This window comes from Nesoenas mayeri, assembly GCF_963082525.1.
Source record: "Nesoenas mayeri genome assembly, chromosome: 3".
Classification (NCBI taxonomy): domain Eukaryota; kingdom Metazoa; phylum Chordata; class Aves; order Columbiformes; family Columbidae; genus Nesoenas; species Nesoenas mayeri.
Window position 1 is genome coordinate 31,493,993 of NC_137544.1, and position 21,010 is coordinate 31,515,002.

Genomic DNA, 21,010 nt, shown 5'->3' on the forward strand with positions numbered 1-21,010 from the left:
AAACTGGATGTTAGGCAATTACCTAGAGGAGCTATGTAATCAAAAATGTAACTGGGGACCGGGGTGGGGGGGGGCCAAAATTTTGCTTTTCCTCTGTGTTAAGAGTTTACAGGGAAAAATTTACAGTACCAAAACTTAAGTTTAGTAGTAAGGCAACATGATAACAAGAACTATCCTGCTCCTCCTTGCTAAAAATACCACAATAAAAACATAAGCAATACAGCATGTTGAGCTTAATATGAAAGAATGATATTGTCCTGGGTACTGCCAGGAATCACTTGGAGCAAGTCACTTTTGCATCTTGGCAGAACCAACATTCAAGTAGAGAAGAAAAAAGAAAGCAGCCCATGCCTACAATCACCGATTTCCCACAGAAGACTTGCTGTGGGAGCCATCCAGATTACCTCTCCATGGACCCAATCCAAAGCTCATTACTGGCAACAGGCTTTTGAAACAGCCCTGTATGTTTTTTCACAATGAGAAAGCTCTATATGCAATTGATAGACCGTAAAGAATCTTAAACTCTTTGAAGTCTGAGATTAATAAGAGAAAATGACATAACATTTGCCTTTGGCTTGGCAAGTGATACCTGGGAGAAAAAAAAACTCTGTGATCTAGAAATAATGCAATTTATACAGTGCTCAGTATGATGCAAGTACATCAGAGGATACCTTTACAATTAAAGGGCTGGAGGTAGCAAAATTACTGGTTGCTCTCTATTATCACACAATTTAGTTATTAGACTTTACAAACAAAACTTCCAAAGAGAAACATGAATGGTGTTCAGGAAATGAAAAATTTTAATTAAAACAATTTATCTGATTTTAGAAGTATGCTTGCAATTGCATTCAAATAGCACTAACAAAATAATATAATACAAAATAAAATACAAAAATATCCAAAATCCCATAATTTCACAGTTATTTTGTTTTAAGACTTCATTTAGAATAAACTCTGTTCTAGCTTCTCAGGAGAGTGGCCATATTTGAAGGAATGAGCATTTTCAGTAGCACTTTGGGCCACAGCACAGTAGTGGAGTAAGCTACTACTCAGCTGATCCACATAAAAGCTGTTTTGCTTATTTAGATTTCAGTGGGGTCAAGCCACTGAATTAGCTTGCAGTTTAAACAAACATTAATGTCAGCGCAAGTAAAAGGGCAGGAAAGCATGGCTGAGGAAGAATGTACAAGACTCCAGCAGTCCCAACTTCCACTGATGAAACAGAAGATGGACTTTCTCTATTAAATGCACAAATAAGCAATGTGAAATATCAAGAAGTTTTTCCAACTGACACAAAATAACGATTCCAAATCTAAAGCTAATCTAAAGAGGAATAACATAAAAATGAAACCAAACAAATTCAGGATGTTACCTCATTTCAGGAGGTTGTATTTCCTTGACAGCAGAGACTATAATCAGTATTATCACATAGCGGAGGATTTAACTGTGTGCTCCACCACCCTCTGAGATCTCTCTCTGCCAAGGGAACCATGTGTATTAGGAAATGCTACCCTCTATCGTTTGACTAGTCTGAACAGGGAATGTCTTCTTAACATGACGATTCTAGGAGGCCAACTCTGCTTTTCTCAGAAATTACTACACAAATCATGAGTTAAATCCCCACAAACCTGAAGCGCTGGTAGTTGTTCCTGCACAGCCAGACCTCAACATGCTTTTTACTCATCAACTTACTCCTTGGCCACAGCACTCTAACCAGCCCTGTGACTCTGGCTTACCCTCCAACTCCTTTTTCCAAAAGGAAGGCAAGCCAGAGCCTGAAAGGTAATTATTGCTTCAAATAATTTACCTTTTTTTTTTTTTAGCTCTGCCTAACAGTTTGAATTCTTTCTTGTAGCAGCACTACTTCAAATCCTTACGTGATCTTTTACCATTTTCCTGTTATCTTCCCACTCCCATCCCTTTCCAAACCCTGGTATTTTATCTCTTAGAACAGCCCTTATTTCAAAGATTTTATATTTAAATGCCTTTACTAAAAGCTGAAGCAGCAGGATCTGAAGTAGGAAGAATTCTATTGCAAAAGGAGCTAGATGGTGATCTTTGCATTCAACTGTATTATGAAAAATTTCTTAAGAGAGCACAAAAGGTGTTCCATCCCATAAATAAGAGAAAAAGAGAGGAACCATATCCTTTCTGCCAAGATCACTGCTTAAGTAGAGCTGCAAAACTACACTTTATGAGGATTTAAATCATGACAGTAAAGTTTATTCTACATTTAAAAGAGAAACTCTACTTGGCTAACAGCAAATAGAATGAAAGAAATACAAGGAAGAGGAGGAAGAAAAGGACTGCCAGGACAAAGTACAATGACCACTATTAGTCTCGGGGCACGGGATAAGTGGCAGGGAACTTTAAGTGGAAAACATAAGCTAAATACCTTGGTACCTTTAATGCAGTTAATATGAGGTGGAGTTAATAAGTGTTGGCACCTCTGAATTTCTTCGAAAAGAAACTCAAATTTGAAGTCTCCTAGAACCTTACTGTATTCTAACTCCGCTTCTAGCCCTTTCAAGTGGGAAATGAGAATTGAGTGAATCCTAGAAAGCAAGAACTAAACATTTCAGGATTATTTTGACTAAATACACTACTGATGTGTCAACCTGAGGTTGTCTACACTCTAACTTGTACATAACACCACGTATAAATAAACAGCAGGACAGGGCTGTTTTAACCACTGCTTAAGGATGGAAGTATTGTAATGTATTATTGCTACTATTTAAGTTTCCCTCAAGGCAGCAGTGCAGCTAAAGCATATTGCAAGGCCCTTCTGACTTTAGAACACAAGACTCTGATGACATGATATAATGCTACTATTTACTTACTGACACCGTAAAGTAAATTATAAAATACAGGTTGTCAGAAATACAATCAACATAGAGCTCACAATACTCCATCCTTGTCCTCTAGATGATTTCCAAGGCAGGGAGAGTAAACAGCCTTCTCCCAGCTTTCTTAGTTTCCACAGCTGAGAGTGTAGGATGTTTACAGTACCTGTCACTCAGAGCTCTCAAAAACAGGCCAAATGTCAGCAGATCGAATACAGGCTTCATCACTTACTGCCAGAAACATGCAGATGTCAAGTAAAGGGAGGAAAAATCCCATACCCATCACTATTTTATGCCACATGTTAAGTCCTTTGTGCACGAGCTGGGAGGTGTAAGAAAGAAGCTTCAAGCATCTCCAGAGATCAGCCACCGCTATGGCGACCGGGGCACTGCAAGGGCTCCTGACAGTCCACTCCAAGCCACTCCTCACTGTCTTGAAGTTGTGCCTGCAGAAAAGAGAAAATTCACCATTTTAATGAATGCACATAAATACATGAACAAAAAAACAATCAAGCAGAGAAACTGCATTTGCATTCCACAAGTAAAAGCCGTCATGTAATTTTTCCAGAGGAAATTTTAACACCATTTTAAAGCAACATCCTAGAGTGCTGGCTTAGAGGAATGCCTACAATATCTGGCTTATTTTTAATTATCTGAGGAGTTATGGTTCTGGGCCATCTTTGAATACTGTGAGGTAAAGCATATGTTTAAAGACACAGCTTGGTAAATTTAAGAGTTCAGTTAACAGCAGTCTAGGTATGTTTGAGATTGTTTTTCTCTCATAAATAAACTAAGTATTCAGTTTCCTTAAATAAATCACTGCTAAGGGAAAAGTAAAAAAAAAAAAAAAAAAACCACAAAAAAAAACCAAAAAAAACCAACCAACCAACCAACACCACCAAAAAAACCAACAGTCATAAATAACAAAAAGGTTTTTCTCACGTAGAACAAAAGCCAAAATCCTCAGAAGATCAAAAATTTCAGTTAAACAGGGTTTAGTACAACATAAGAAACACTTTGGGACAAGATTATTAACTGTTTCTACTTTAAAAAACCATGCATGTGCAAGAAAATGTGCAAGTGACTGGAGACCTAAATAGTATTAGATAATCACAGCAATGTACTTGAAAAAAAGTTGATTTGCTACTGAAAAGGCAAAGGAGCTTCATCTGAGAGCTTAATTCATAGAAGGGTTGCACCAACACTGGTGCTGTTCTCACCATTATTTGAACACCATTTATAGCCCGGTATATTGGCGTGTTTTCTGAAGAAACAGCTTTCCTTTGGGCATGAAGTATGTTTCAACTGGACACAAGTTACTGTACAATTTTCTCCTCTACCGTTACCTGCATCTCATCCATCTCTGAAAAATCAGGCCATGTATCTAAAAGCCCAGTCACAAAAAATCCTCAAGGCAGATCCCTTTGGTCAAGACAAAGAACTACAGCAGCAGGAGAGGGAAAGATGGAGGCTGTGTAATGGCATGCCCCACTTCACCATTCATTAGAAGGTCTAGAGATTTGCAGGAGCCTGAAAAGCTGAAATTAATCTGAAGGTCCAGATCACCTTCACATTCCAGTCCGCTATAAAATAATATAAACCACAAGGGCAAAGAAGGCAAAAATTGCAAGAATTAAGGGGTTTCCCTTCTAAAGTTGCCTGTCATACAGAAATCATCCCTCTGGTCGGCAGCTGAACAACCTACCCTAGTTCTGTGCCCAGAGGATGTATTTCTCCTAAAAGAACTCCACCAATTTTACACGTCGACTGGGGCGATGGGTTGGATCTCTCTAACACACAGTGAAAGAGGGAAATCCCTGTCCTTTAATCCAGCAGCTCAGCTGCTCAGCGCCAGGTAACCCCGCACGGCACAGGACAGCCTGGCATCGGCTCCACAACAAATCCAGCACGAGGAACAAGTATATAAAGCGCAGAAGAAAAATCACAGAGCTGCATCCTCAGAACATGTAGGAGTAAATCTCAGAATAATCCAGGTGTGAACACATCTCAGGAAGCCATCCGGTCCCAGCCCCTGCCGGAGGGCAGAGCCAGCTTCAAAGTGCCACACAAACAGCTGCTACAGACCTTACACTGCTCATTCAAGGTTTTTCAGATTAAGTACAATTTGCCGAAGCCACTTCAACCTTTTAAAAGAGAAGGCAGAAAAGTAATACTGTGGAAGTCTCTGATTAAATTTACCACAGTACTCTCAACCTTTTGCAGACAGATGTTTCTATTGTTAACAGATCCTACTTTGACCATCTAAGGGGTGATCAGTCATGATGCCATCTTGATTCACATCTCTTATTACTGTTGGTTTACTTCTATTTACTATTATTTTATTCTCCCCGTATAATTAAAACTTCAGGGCTTAAAATCAGACAGTTGACTTTGAAAATGTTAACCTATGTTAGATTCTCTAACATTGAAACAGTTTTCCCATGTTTAATGAATGGAAAATACATGAAAACAAAAAAATTGCCCCACCCCCAGTAATCTAGTACATCCCTAAGGCAAATAACCTCAAACTATCAAATTCAGAGAACATGGATATTGTTTTTGCTAAAAAATAAGTAGCAGGAAAAAACCCAAAATGTCTCCTTTGGCTTTTTTCTATAGCAACAAAGAATTCTGCTTTCAAAATAAGCCTATGAACTATGGGAGCTGTTGGCCTCATATCTAAAAGATTTATGAGAGCCAGGCAACATACTGTCAGCATATAAAGGAAGAAAACTTGTTAAGGCAAATGATGCAGTGACAAGGAAAAACTCAAACAGATGAAGGAAAAACAATCCAGAAATCCAGAACAGAATAAAAACTAAGCAATGTACTATTGTCTCAGACTATTACGGAATCCCAAGCACTTCTGAGACTTACTATACAATCTTTGGCTTCAGCATTTGAATGATACAAGTGACTTAGGACTTTAAAAGCCCGTTTTGTATATATATTTCAGATATGGTTCCCACCAGATAGTTATAACAACTTCAAACAATTTAAGGAAGTCTTCTGCTAAGAACTGCATTTATATTCAACACAGTCATTCCTATTCTGAAGGGCCTATATTCAAAACAAGAAACAAGAGAACATGACACCAACAAAATAACTACATTAAGTCCAGGTCCAGTATGTTTCCACTGCTTCGTTATTTACTTCCAAATCAATTGAACTGACTGTTTTATTTTAGCCAATATTTATTAAGTCTGAATGATGCTTCTAAGGTGAGATACTTGGGAAGGGGTAAGAAATTACATCACATCCTTTTGCCAAATATAGATGCCTACCACTTGCTAGGCACAGTTCCTTGTCTAGGTACCCCAATAGCAGCAGAAAACCCACCAGCTTTCATTGCAAAGCATGTCCTTCTACAGGTGCCTGAGAAAACACAAAGCTGGCGATTTGCCAGCAAGTCCTGTACAAAGCTGGACTAAAATTCTGCAGCTGAGGGAATTAAGGGAAGGTACCACCTGCACCGGTAGCTTTGCTGAGAGCATGATCACCATGTGGCTATCACAACAGTGAGGATAAACTGCTGCAAAAAGAGTCTTCTCCCCCGGATCTCCAAGAGGCAAGGTGTTGGTGAAAGAGTTATTTAGTTTACCCTAGAATCTGCTCTCTCTCCCTCAGCTTCACTGTTCTTCATTCGAGCGATATGACCGTAAAAAGAATAATACAGAGACTTAGGAAAGAAGCAGCTGCTAGAAGAAGGTAGTGCAATAACAAAACCCAGCAACCCCAAACCCCAACTGAAGCACTGACCTGCCGTCACCTGAAAGCAACAGATTCTGAATTGGACAATACAGGTCACACGATAAAGAGACCGCACTAGTTCATTTGCTTTCATCTCACAACAAAGCATTAAATGGAAGGACTGAAAAGAAAACTTATTCTCTTTAGCAAGTTAGGTATTTAATTTCTTGTGATGACAAGAAGTTGGGTGCCAACATACACAAATTACTCACTGCTCACTTTGCAGAATATTTGTTGCAGTCAAGAACCACTCTACCCAAGGGTAGATGGCCAGAAAATAAAGAAAAATGACCCTCAGTTTGTAAATAGGGAAAAAATTATATATAGTGTCAGGTGTAACAGCTTTACAGTGTTGCCATACAAGCTGACATCCTGCTACTTTCCATGTCCTCATGGCTCTCTGAAAAAGCTTATCTTTCTGCTACCTCTGCATCAGACACACCAATTGAGATTAGAGGGGGGGAAAGTATCACTGAACATTATGGATATTATGGTATTAGCAAAACTAATGAGGCACTATTTACATAGCAAACCTTCTTACACAAATGAAAAAAGTTCAAAACAGTCTCTAAAACCTCCTTCAAAATTAACCTACAATGCACATGGGGATTCTAATCAGCCTACAAAGAGGACATTCTACAATTCTGTGCCCTGATCCACTTGCAGTGACCCACCTGAGGGGCCAAATGTGCTGTATCCCCCTCCTCAACACAGCTTAAAAACCAACAGGTCCAGGGAAGACTTCAAGGTATTTCAAACTCTTCCTTCCTTGCCTGGCAGAATACTGGAGTAAAGGCCGTGTGGTCTTTACATTTGGAGGTATATCCCAAATTACCTCTTTCACTGACCTGCCACCCCTCAAAAAGCAACCAGCAACATCTAAAGTACAACAGCTGTGTCATTTTGAAGCAGGAATTGAGATTTGGACTTGGGAAGGAGCAGGCAAAGTGGCAGGCATCCTTAGAACTTAGAACTCCATCCTTAGGTGGTAGCTGTGAAGACCACAAATCACTCACTTCTGCTGTTTTCCTACTACACGAAGCAGCATTTCCATCAAAATTGCCAAGATTTTCTTCTCACTTGCCTGCTCCTGCAAGGCCGCACAGTTTCAGTGAACATGTTCTGGTCATGGTAACAACAATTCACTATCAACTTTCTCCAAACCCCTCTGACACATCTGTAAGATTACTTCAAGCCAATGCAAATGAATTTTATGATTTTTCCTGTCCTGATCATTCTGTGTTACGTTTTTGGATACATGCATTTATCTTGAGGGTCTCTTCTAACCAAAATGATTCTATACATGTGGGTAGGTAAGGATGAACCACAGGGTCTCTGTCTGACAGTAAAGACCTAAAAATGGAGGTGGATCTCAGGGCTCTCCTTTAGCAACTATGTATGTGCCTTTGCCTTCTGAGAAAACTATTTCATTAATTTCCTTCATGAAATAGTCACCTTGCAGCACTTTGAAGGGACGGAAAAAACATGATAAAAATGTTTCCTTTTCCATGTACCTGCTACCAGACAGACACAGAATTTTAAAAAAATCTGAAAGTTCTGAATATATTGCTAAACTAGTTGAAGGAGACATTAGTTTCAGCAATTTTAAACCTTTTAATTTTTTTTCTCCTAGGAGTCAGAAGCAAGATAGTGGGAGAACAGCCACCAAACAAAAGCCACAAAACAGAGTGGAACAGTCCACAATGCAAAAGCAAGTAGACTGTAGATAAGTAATTGCCCCATGTTTGAACGAAAAGCGTTTCAAATTCTATATAAATATATAAACTGCCACCAGATGTCAGTACAGCCCAGAGAACTGTTAGCTCAACCCAGCACTCCAGATTGTAAAGATATTCGTTTAACACCTCCGCAGCTGTCCGGGTACACAAATCCAGCCCTGCCGACAGCCCTGAATGGAAGGAGTCACACAAAACACAAAGTCTCACTTCCATTGGGAGAAGCAGCTCGAGACTCGCCATATGACCTCATCTGCATGTTATCAACGTGCAAAAATTGAAATACAAAGCTGTAAGAACAGGCATCAGTTTCTACTGCTGCACGACATCAAGAACCAGCTTGATATTAAATAATCTCTAATTAAGGTTCAATGCCTTTCTCCCTCATGCTCACCCAACTCTCTTGCTATGGCAAGCGCCTTTGCCCCATGTTTGCATTCCCCCTGTTTGTAAATAGCTTTAGTCTCTTTAGATTATGTTGCAAAGCATTGGGGAATATTTAGCAATGCGATTGCTAAGCTAAACAAAGCTTTTCTGCAAAACAAGCGTTAACATGATTGTCCTTGTGCTACACCAGAGGCTCCCGCCACCTTCTCCCTATCTATTTGAGCTTTGACAAGACTTGTAAGGTAAATGTCTGCGGATCATCTCTGGCTGACGTGATTTTACTCAGAAAATTCTAACAGTAGCATTTATCTCATTTGTTCATGCAAATAAATCTCAAAATTTACAACTTCTTAACGGTACAAATTAGTTTCAAGCAAGACAGACATCAGACAAAATGTGTTTGGGGCTCCATGTTCTTTGCTACTAAAGCTACTAACTAGAAAATTTTCACAGGCGACTTAAAGAAAGGGTAGGACTTATTTTAGACCATTAGTGAAGAGATTGAAAACATTAACACATGAAACCACTCCCTATCCCAAACATAACCTCTGTTATTTAATTTTAGCATGAATTTCCAGCTTTGCTAGTTTATATATTGAACTTTTTGTGTTGCCACGATCTACAAGTCTCACTTTGAAACAAAAACAGGTATTAAGAGAACACCTGAATTTGTAGAAACGAATAAAAGTATTATGAAGTGATTAAGAAATCTATCTAATGTCATTTTTGCTTAGCACAGAAACCCTGGATGTTGGTGACATCTTGACTGTTATTTTGTGGAAAATATGCAGGTAAAGCAAAGCAAAGCAAAGCATTAGACATACAATGACCTATGCAATTTTACATTAGGAGAATTTCGGTTTAAATTCATTTCTTAGGAACAAGAGTAATATAAGAAACCAGGTTTATGGTCATAATACTGGCGTATTACATGACCTGAAAAAAAAACCTCTTCGATTTTCTTACCAAATGCAGTTAACTCAGTGCACATACATTCTTACAGTCCAATGTCAAGAACTTTGAAAATGAAATAATTAAAGGAAACTTTATGTTAAAAACTGTGAACAGAAAATGAACTTTTTAGGCTGATGGCCAGGAAGCAAATTTACTGAAACACCTCTGTCATTACTTATAGGGTGGTTTTAGCACAGCTCTGAGGTTTCAACTTAAGTTTTAAGCCTACCACACTCTTAGATTTCCTTTGCATGGTTTAATATCTCAAGGTGAGTAGAATTGGAAGAGCAGCAAAAACATAGATACACAGAGACTTTTGTGGAGCATTTATATTTTCTTAATATAAATGCTGGAGAACTTGGATATTACTATGTAAAAGAGAAATAAAAAGCAAAGAGGCAGGCAGCATCCTAGAAGATTTACCTTCTATAATTCTGAAGGGGAGATGAAGTACAAACTACTTAGTTGTTGAGCAGCAGCAACCGCAAAAAATGAATCTGAAGTAAATTGCTTCACAGGAAACCCTCATAGTATGAAAATTGTGTCCGAAGGAAGAGTACCTCTAATTTTGTACCTAAATTAAGCCCCGGAACCTCCCTCTGATTCAGACAAGCAATGTAGTCTCGGGAGTTTCTCTCCGAGGAGCCTGATCACAGACTACAGAGAGACGGCAAGTTCTGTTGCAAACCTGACTAAGTGCTTAATTAAATATAAAACCGACAAGCATGTTTCACCTTGCTTTTGAGTTTGATCAGGAAACCTTTGCACAATTCCTATTTTGTTCCATACAACTTGCAAGTCTTTGTCAGGTTAAAACAAGAGGTAATTTATAAGCACTCTCTAAACTGGAATTTTTAATTCATGAATCTTGGCTCTAATCGTAACAAAGACCCTTGAGGCTCATAGTTTCCCTCTGTTAACTTCTCTCCCTCAAATTTCCTACATGTAAACACTTGTTTCTATGACAGCAAGTCCTTCCCCCCACACTTTCTGCACATTCAAAACATGCAAAAACAAAGCCAAGTGCCTCTGTTTTACACACACTGCTCGCCCAGGCTGAGTTTGATATGTCCAGGTGACAAGTACTATTCCAGTCATTCCCTCTTCAGGAAATCTCAAGAACATTACTAGCATCAGGAGTACATGACTCAACAGCCAACTTCCACAGTACGTCAGAATAACGGAATAGCTGGCCCCTTTTTCCTAGGAAATGTAACCTCTTCAAAATCAAAGTTTTAAGAAGAAGAATTTCAGCTTCTGCAGGAACAAAGCTGCAAAGCTGTACTTAAAAGTTACTTATGATTTCACATCAATAGCAAAATTTTAATAGAAAGGAGCTTACAGCCAGTTGCTATTTAGCACAACTTAATTTCCTAAAAATCTTTAAATTAAAAGCTCACCCTTGAGCATCAGAGGGGGCTTTGCATCTTTCTCTAAATCACCTACACTATGTTCTACTGGCCTCTACCTTTTCCTCCGCACCCACTAGGCAGCCAGCTCTGCTGCTGAATGAACGGCAGCAAGTGGCATCCAAGCTGTGAGACTTTGATAGAGCCTGGCAGTTCAATAGTTACAAGACAGTATCTGCATGAACGAGCAGCATATGATGGTTGCATCTCTTTTCCTCTACTGAAAAAAAGTTCTAGATAAAGATGCTTTTAAAAAAAGGGAAATTGCCAACCTGAACTGTTGTCATTTTTACGTAGACAACCATGAGGTTTGGCACAACGCTTAAAGGATTCATACAGTCCATTTTTCTTGCTGCTATTGGTTTAAGAGTGCTACTAAACTCACAGAGCAAGAATTAGCAATAGGAAATGCTTCCTGCATTGCTTAATGCTTATGGTTACTATAACCATGTTAAAAGAGTTTTGTTGGTTCATGTGTTTTTAATGACATCCCTTTTTCAAGGATTTACAAGTAAGTTTTACGGAATAGTATGCATTATTAGGGACTTTCCATCCTTCTGCTCCTTTCCGCATCTTAGATCCTTCAATCTCCTCACCTCTTCATTTACTACCCAGATTTTCATTTAATCTCTAAGCACAGTAGTTGCCTCAAGTTTCACTTTTCTATTTCCACCCTAGGCCTTCTTCAGGTTAACTTAGCTAACAGTGTTCTTGCCAAAGTCCAAACATATTTGCACTATTTCATCCCCTTGCATTTTGAGTTGTCAGTCATCTTTTCTGTAACAGTCCAGACCTACCTCTCTTATTCAGCTACTTTTTGTTTGTTTTCTTCTCTATCAGAAGATCCTCCATTTGTTTTTATAGCAGAGATCCTGAGAAGCTCTTCTGGACATCCAGTCTCTGGGTGATCTACTTTTCAATTCTAGAAAAATTGCCACCTTTGTGAACATGGTCCAGAAAACAGCCTCTACTGCAAATCTGTCCATCATTACATATGAAATCTTTCTTCATTTCTCCTCCACTTTAAGAAAAATAAGCCTGCCAACTCAAACGCATCATTAATACTTGCAACTCCACAGAACCAGCCAAACACCCAGTCCTACAGATTCGTTATGCATAAAATCTAAACTGCAGGCCTTTCAAGTGATTCTTACATTTCCGTCCCATCCGGTGACTCTTCCTCTTCCAGGTTCTCTTTCACAAAACGTCCTCCAATGAAGGAAAATCAAAAATATTGCTGTGACTGTAACACATTCAGAAGACTACTGCCAGAAGTCCCCCCTTTACAACCTCTTATGGCTACCCTCTCTCACTTGAATTGAACAGCAGCTACTGTCATGGTCTAGGCCTATTGAGGTCTACAACAATCCTTCCCCCCATTAAGACATCTTCTCTACCTCCAGTCAACACAATATCAGCCTCTGCCCACCTCGCTACACTTCCTATTAAGCCTCATTTGCGCTTTCCTCTACATTTTGTCTTAAATGCAATTTCCAACCCCATAGCCTCCCTCACAGTCCTCCTTCCTCCTCACACTGCCTACAGAAAAAGATTTAAGCAACAAACTGGTGTTGCTGGGTTAGCAGCCCCACCAGTGCTGCCCTGCCCCAGTGCACCCACCTGTAGTGATCCCGAACTCCACCAGGGAGCTGACACAAACCACCGTGCCCAGCACCACCTCATGCTGCAGCCACGTCCAACACCTGACTGACAGCTTACACAGTCAGTCAACTCATTTTAACATCAGCTGCCAAATTACCAGCATTAAAAAAATAAAGAGAGAGAGAGAGAGAGCAGTAATAGGTATTACTTGAAGTAGCAAGTCTGAAACTGAAACAAGGATTTAAACTCACCACTTGAACGTACAGATAGTAGTAACAGACCTCACCTGAACATACTTTCTTTTCTCCTAAATAGGCAGTAAACTTAAAACTTCTTTATTAGTCTTTTGGTGAGGCTCATCACTATGGTATGTGAGCAGGCCAAGAAGATCAAGTTGCTCATCTGTATTAAACAACAGTTGCTGCGGGATGAAAACAAGCAGGGCTTCAGTTTTACAGAAACCCAGCTGAGGTTTCTGTTTGGCAGAGACGATGTATTTGAAACAAGGCATGGATCCAGATCCCATTTGATCTGGCTCTTCCCGATGCATAGATCTCAGGTAAATTCAATAGCTCCTCTTACCGCACCGTCTCAACACAAAGCTTCTCCCTCCCTGTGCTAACAGGATTAGGTATCCCATTTAAATTTTGTCAAACTCCACTTTGTTTTCTCCCTCCTCCCTTGAATTAGCAGATTACCGCTGAAGCAGGCAATGAGCACATGGCTTCTCCCACTCATTAACAGCACGGACACGCTGTGGCACAGCTCCAAGCTCTGTTTTCCTGCAGAGGATCCAGCTCCTGTGGATGTGAACAATTTCCAGCGAGAGCTGAGCGCATCAGCCCATTTCCTCCCTTGGAAGGGAGTCTCCCAACTCACGCTCTGAACAAACACAGTCCCAGAGCCAGCCCAGGGACAGTGTTTACAGAAATAGCAATGTCACTGATAGGAGAGTTTCAGATACTTTGGAACAAAAATAGTTTGAAAGTAAAAAAAAAAAAAAAGGCAATTTTTTTTTTTTTTTTTTAAATGAAAAAGGAGTAAATTAAGCATTAGTCAAATGTTGATACTTTTTTAGTTATTTTATATGGAGGCTTCTTTAAAAAACACATCTATTTTACTGTGGTTGAAGTAAATCTTATGCTGAACAAAGGAACTGAAAGGTACCGATTTAGCAACAGTTCTATATTTCCATCCCTACCTCTCCTCTCGCTGCCTAACTTATGCATGTACAAATGAGAGGCCCAAGCAGGGCCAATGTAAAACAGAGGAACACTTTTTTGTTGTATTTTTTGGATTTTTTTTTTTTTTTAAATGCACTGAAATACTTGATATTTTCTAAAGGTTCGGGCAGCCTAAAGGCAGGAGTAGCTGAAGTGTTTAGAAAGGTTCTGCACCACGTGCACTTCTTCATACATGCACTTTTACAACCCTGTTTAATTAGCATCGACCTTTCAGCACTTAGCATGCTGCTAAGTATTAGTCTATTTTTATTCTATTTATTTTAAGGAAGTGGAACAATACAGTGATCAAAAATAGTACATGAAAATAGTACACACTGTACCCATACTTAAACAAATAAATACAGGCAACTATAATCCAAGAGTAGGATATATAAATATAAACTCTAAGCTTCACAAAGTTCATGAGAATTATAACTTTTGGGAAACCCAGTCCATCTGGTAATTGATCTTTCAGTTACCAACACAGGAGTAAAGCAGAAAGCTGCTCTCAGCATGTACTTTGCCTATGAATCAAACTTGTAAATCTTATGTGTAAGACAAGGCAAGCAGGCATAAGAGAAAAATCCATGTCGTGGTTTTACCTGGCAAGCAGCTAAACACACTGCCGTTCACTTGCATTATTCTCTAACTAAATCCAAAACACAGCACTGTAACAACTACTAGGAAGAAAATCAAGTCTAACCCAGCTGAAATCAGAACAATGCATCGTGTTTTTTCATGTTCCCTCATTCAGCCCTACAACCCAACTGCCGACTGTGACAGACATGGCTGCTAGGAAGCAGGAGGCAAAGAAGCATCAGTCAGAGCAAATGTGGACATCCCGGCTGCATCCAAGAAGCAAGAAGAAGCTCAAGGGTCAGCAGCAGAAGATAAGAGCAGAGACAGGTTCTGGCATATAATATTTCTAAGTAAATGGCCTGGCAATGGAAATAATTTTTTTAGAAGTTTCCATACCTCCTCTCCCATGGAGGCTGCTAAATCGCATCCTGTTGCCCTGCTCTGGGCTGTGAATCATCGTGTTAACCTGGAATGGTGCCACTCACCTCCAGAGCTTCTCTCCTGCTACAAAAATTAGCAGACTACTTCTCACTAAAAGTAATTTGCAAGAAATTAAGCAGTTTCTTTCCTAAGTCTTACAATACTCAGAAATATTAGAAGCAGCATAGGAAAAAAAAAACAAACAAACCCAAATCAAGTGACCGCCTACAGCTGTGGCTGTGCCCTTCCTGGCTAAAGATGAGAGCAGCCAGCTAGTATTTCAGATTGCTCGATGTAAGTGACCTCTCCAACTACCACCCCATATTAATTTCCTGACCAAGCTAAGCGAAAGCCTGCCAAATATTAAAGTGAGAAGAAAGAGACGTAAGCAGCTCGGGTACTTCCTTTCCGGAGATATTTTTGACCAGTGCTGCAATTCTATGGGTCTTTTCTGAACAACTAACATGTTCAGGAGAGTTCAGCAACATCCTGATTTTACCTTCTGCACTAAATATAATTGTAATGAGATTAAAAAAGCCACGATGTCTTCCTTTTATTCTGATGTTTCTAGGTACAAAGACGGCCTCTTCAAAGTTGCAGTGACCGACATTTGCCTGCTCACAGCCCCATCAGGCTGCACGAGTGGCACTGACTGAAGCAACTGCAGGAGAGTATCAGAAACAATTCTGTCACCACCACTGGCCACTCAGCAGAGGTCAAAAACTGAATTTAAGAAGCATGGTAACATATACACCCTTCTTCATAACAGAAAATCTGTCCTGGTGCTGTTCATTCTAGTGCAGGAAACTTTGTTCTCGAGAGCCCAGCACCATGACACCTCTCACCAACACAAGAGGAATGTCAAGAGATGCTAAAATGGGAACCAAAGAGGAAGCTGAAAGTTAAGTTAGGTTCACATTTTAATTTTTAAAACAACAAAATCCACCATCCTAAAATTATAAATGTGGAAGTGAAGAACAAATGATGTTCAGTTTTACATCATGTGTCTTCAGATTCTTTAGAAAAGTAGGGAATTGATACAAATTTTCTGCAGCAGAATTTACTGCAACAATAGTCATTTCTCTGAGTGGATTTGAAAGCATACACCTTGTTTTCTAAAATGCAAATATTTTACTCTCATTCAGTTTAAAGTAACTGGAAATTTAAAATGAGCTCTGAAACAAATAGCAGAAAAACATAATATGCTAGCCTACAAGAATTACTGCATTCAAGGTACATTAGATACCTTTTGGTTGGCTCAAAGAAACTTTCATCTCACCAGCTGACAGTTCTCTCCTAAGTGGAGAAAACGTAGGGCAAAATGTTGGCAAAATGCAAGGAAATCAGAGAGATGATTTATTCCTTACAATGAAAATTAGAGGATTTATACCTTCAGGTGCCCTTTTCAGTAAGCAACCAAAATGCAATGCAAACTATTTTTCACTATATGATGTATGTTACAACCCAGATTTAGTTCATTATGCAGTTTTTAGCACATGCTATTTCCACTCACCTCATACAACAGAACAGATTTGATGCAGCTGTGGACACATCTTCAAAAAGTTTAAAATTACTTACTTTAAAAGCAAAAATGCTGTATTCATACATTAGAAGTTGAACTGTGCGAGTTTTATTAGGACCTACTGCATCTCTAGGAACAAAGACACTTCAGCGGTATCTAAAACAGACAGCAGACACTCTTCAGGTGCCATTAGGAGCATCTGGCTGTTCTACAGCTTTCATGGAGGGGAATGCATATCTGCATATAACACTACCTCGTAACCCAATACACCTAGCAAGTGTAGTCTGCCACTGGCTTAGAAAGATTCTCTGCAAGAGAAGCATTGACAGTGATACAACCAAGTCTTGTCACCCATGCCCCAAGACATCAGACAGCAAGTGCCTGAAGCTTGAGGGGCTTAAAGTACCAGATACCCTTCCTGGAAACATTTTAAACCTATTTAAGCTACAACAAACGAGTACACTCAGTCAAGAGAAGTCCTAGACAATAAGCACTTCTGAACAGCAGGCAGACCACCTGCACCTGAAGGTGAGCACCCAGGCAGGAATATGTAAAGCTTTAGCCCCGCTGTGCAAGCACTCTCACCAACATCAAACAGGCAGCTGGCAGTGGAAAAAACACCAAACCCACATGTATAACCACAGAAAGGCAGTAGACAGACAGGCTTAGAACTGGGTCCAGCTGACACTACTGCAAGGAAGATGCTTTCCATACCTTTATTTTATGCTTGAAGCTTTTTGTCTGTGTCCTAATGAGAAACAGTTGCCCCCCTTCACTTCAACATACATCTACTTGGCTAAACCAATCTTAAATCAGCAATACTGACAAAAGATCCAAATTATTCCAAAGTAGCAGTCCTCATAAGCAACAACTGCAAAAAGCCCAAGGCAAAAATGTGTTCGGTTTCAAATTTTAATTATTCAAATTCTGTACTGAAACATTTACATTCTCCTTTTCCTAAAGCTACAAATTTACTTCCATCCAACTAACATGGAAAGCCGGCAGATCTTCGCATTGAGAAGCAAAAATGCTTATATTAGAAAACCTGCAGATTATCTTTCAGTATGAGTTCACAGGTCCTTTACCATTGGATTCTCAACTCAGTATACTGACATGGAGGGAAGCATAACATAAAAATAAGATCTTTTAACCACACTGATATCTGCAGTCAGTTCCTCCCAGGAATGAAACACCTAACTTTCCAAGACAGCACCAGATAACGTTCATATAACATATCTTTGTGATAGAAATGAAAAAAAGAACAACAAGGATTCTCTACAGATTTCCTCCTGTAAGACATGAAATCCTTCTGTGTAGATAGTTGCTATGGTGCAGACTTAAAAGGAAAAAGAGAGGAGATCAGACTCCCTGTTTACAGGTTTCCAATATGCTCCACTTGATCCATCTTGAAATTGAAACCCCTTAGCTTCCTCTCTTAGGCTGTCAGATGGCAGAGGACAAACACAGCATCAGCAACTTTACAAAAGCTCCCACGTGTTCTACATACATCTAGAGGAAAAACTTCCATGTGGATTAGACAACAAACAGGAGAGCAAATATAGTTTCAAAAAGAATGAAAGACATACTAAATTCTGAGAGACTTACTCAAGGGAAATGAGACCTACTCTGGGAATGAAATGCCAGATTATCTTTGAACACTGTCAACACTTTACCACAATGTATAATAACACTGCATAGACCTATAAAAAAAATACACTGTTTAGACATTCTCTGTCAAAATTCTGATTCTGCCAAGAGCTTCTTACAAAGGTTTCATCCAAACAGGTATGTCTGGCTATTTACAGAGTTGAGAAGAATAAGACAAAGACATTTAGGGTAGGATTCAACTATCTGTAAGACATCTAAACCATATAAAGACACAAACTTCCCCTACAGTCAAAAAGCCTACAGAAAGATTCAGCTTATACTACAACAGACACTTTGGATATAATTCAGGTACCTAGACACGTATCTGCTGTCAGTTTAAACATCCTGGGCATTCCACCTCACTTCAAGTTACCTCTGTTGTAAACCCTGCACGTCCCAGGTTGTATCTATTAGTATTATGCAATTTTTACTAACGGTTTAGAGATCCTAACTGGCACTAGGTTTAGGCAGGTGACCAGAGGACTGGTACCCAGGCCCCACTGAATCTATCAACTAAATTTTCACCAACTATGATGAGAGAAAGAACATAGAAACCTGGTGCAGAAGTATAAAACTTAGATGTTCTTCACCAGTCATGAACAGAATGCATCCTTTATTCTTTTGCCAAGTGACAAAAATGTAGCTATAACTTGTAGGATAGTCTAAGGCTATTCATCATTGGGGTTTTGTTGCTATGTGAGAGATTTGGCCTTTGCAGTCACTTCTTTGGGGTCCCATCTTCTAAAGAAGAAGCCACATGTAATTTCTTGCCTAGATCCATGATTCACTTGCCAGAAGATTAGACTAGAACCTTTTTGTCAAAGTCTTCTATATAACCTGCCTGCATGAACTGTCTTAATCACCTTTTCTGTAATACGGTGCATAAAACCCACTGATACAGAACATGTTAGTTCTCCCATCCAGCCTGTGACCAGTCTGGTTCTGCCATATATTGCATTTTTACTGAACACGCACAGTGGGGTAGAAGTGACTACAGTATCCAGGATAACTCCAAGGTTTAGGAACTTAATGATGTAGTCTTACTAAAATAAGTACAAAGTTCCCTGCACAGACAAGAGATGCCTTTAAAGACCTCCAGAGGGAAATGCTGTCTAATTTTTTGCATTTAAATTGCTCAGAACATCCATCTTAGGCATCATTACTGGGCACACCAGCATCTTGCCACAGCCTGAATATTCTACTGTCAGGTCAGGAATACAAAATTAAAAATTAAACAGGAGAGGAAACAAGACCTATGACAGATTTCAAATTCCACGGCAGTTTTCTTGCTCTCTTTAGACTGCAATTTATTCACCCCCTGCCCCCAATGCTACTGTTTGCTGTTATCGATCTATCTTTCTTTACCTGCTGTCTGTTGGAACAAAGTGTAAAAATGCCGTTTCCCATTCCCCTAAAGGTTCTTATTGTCATGTACACCTGGAAAATTTAAGGAACGCCCCAAACCACTTGCTCCTGACTACTAGCAAACAGCCAAAACTGAAACAATAGCATCTAATCTAATGTATTTGTGCTACTACCAGCACCACAGGAAATCTGAACGAAAAAAAATACACTAGAGGGTATTAGCATAGACTTCTTTCCATTATTATTTGGTTCTTCAACCTTCTGGGATATTTTTCCAAGAGAAGAACATTAATCTCCTGGCTGTTAACCCAGAAACCCTCCTGACTGCGTGCTGTCTACAGACCTTCACCAAGGCCAGACTTGGACAGAACCGCCACTAACTTTGAAACACTGGAGAAAGCATTGTCCCTTCACTGTAATATTTACAATCACACATGGTTCTCCTTTCCCATTTATTTAACAAGCATCGGAATGACTCTGCTAATGTAGCCATAAACCCAGTTCTCACAGCTCAAAGACGAGGGATGCTCTGTGCAAGGAAACTACCCTGCTCCCAGTGCTTCTATAACTAGACTCATTACACAAAATTCACGCAGTAGTAGGAATATTTAAGAGAGTCACAAGATTCCCATGGAGAGAGATCTGAGATCTTGTCTGATTTCATTCCAAATCTACTGCAAACAGAGAAGAGCTTTTGCCAAGGCCATTTTGGCAAGTATTTCCACCAGTATCTTGGCTTGTCACATTGAATTTGGATTTTACTGGACTTATTTACTTGTTCAGTATGCTCAGAGAAGTAGAAACATTTGTTGTTGTAGAGATTTTGGCTTACTTTGAAGACCCGGAACAACACTTACGAAAAACGAATCAGAAACTGACTGACTAAGGAATTTGATCTACTACCCTCAGCTCACAGTGGTGGTTTACCCCGAAGTGTTAAAACTGACCTGTAGCTCAGCTACTTCAGGTCTGAGACCAGACAGCTCCCCGAACTCTCAAACAACACTTTTAACATGTTATTTTTTTACAGCCAAATTCTACTTCTTTCAAAAATACCATCCAACACAAGCTGCAAGATAACCCTGACGATCCTCTTTAGGAGTTAAAAGAGCATAATTACATTTTGTGACAAAACTGGCACGCTTTGCTGACTGTGTGGAGATAAATCCTAAAGGCCTGATTTTCAGAAGACAATGTATTTTTCACAAACACAAAAATCAAGTATAAACATATTCTAAATTTCTGATTTCTAAATGTGTATATATACATTTTGGTTGCATTCAAGATGAATGGTACCAGCTTGCTTCCTAAGAGATACAAGTAGGCCACTGTATGACCTGTGCCCCTCTTCACTGTACCTTTCCAATATTTAATTCACTTCCAAGCTAACAGGAATACTTCTGGTTTTCTCTAGATAAAACAACAAAAAAAATAAACCAAGAGAAGATAAAGAATCAATGCCACCCTCTCTCCACCCCAGGGAAACATACCACTCAATAACAATTCTTCAATGATAATCGTGGTTTTAAATTCACTCATCAATTTTTAATCCCTCTGATACATCTTCTCTAGA

At 39.4% G+C, this 21,010-nt stretch overlaps 1 long non-coding RNA gene across 1 annotated transcript in view; it reads right to left on the bottom strand.

Annotated features, from left to right (window-relative positions):
• Positions 1-831: 831 nt before the first annotated feature.
• The window catches only part of LOC308039154, a 38,126-nt gene continuing 17,947 nt past the window's right edge, over positions 832-21,010 (bottom strand). Inside the window, exons 3-4 of the long non-coding RNA XR_013922001.1 lie at positions 3,123-3,289; positions 832-1,238 (exon numbers count right to left, since the gene is read on the bottom strand). This is a non-coding gene — a long non-coding RNA (uncharacterized lncRNA). The remainder of the gene's footprint in view (positions 1,239-3,122; positions 3,290-21,010) is intronic.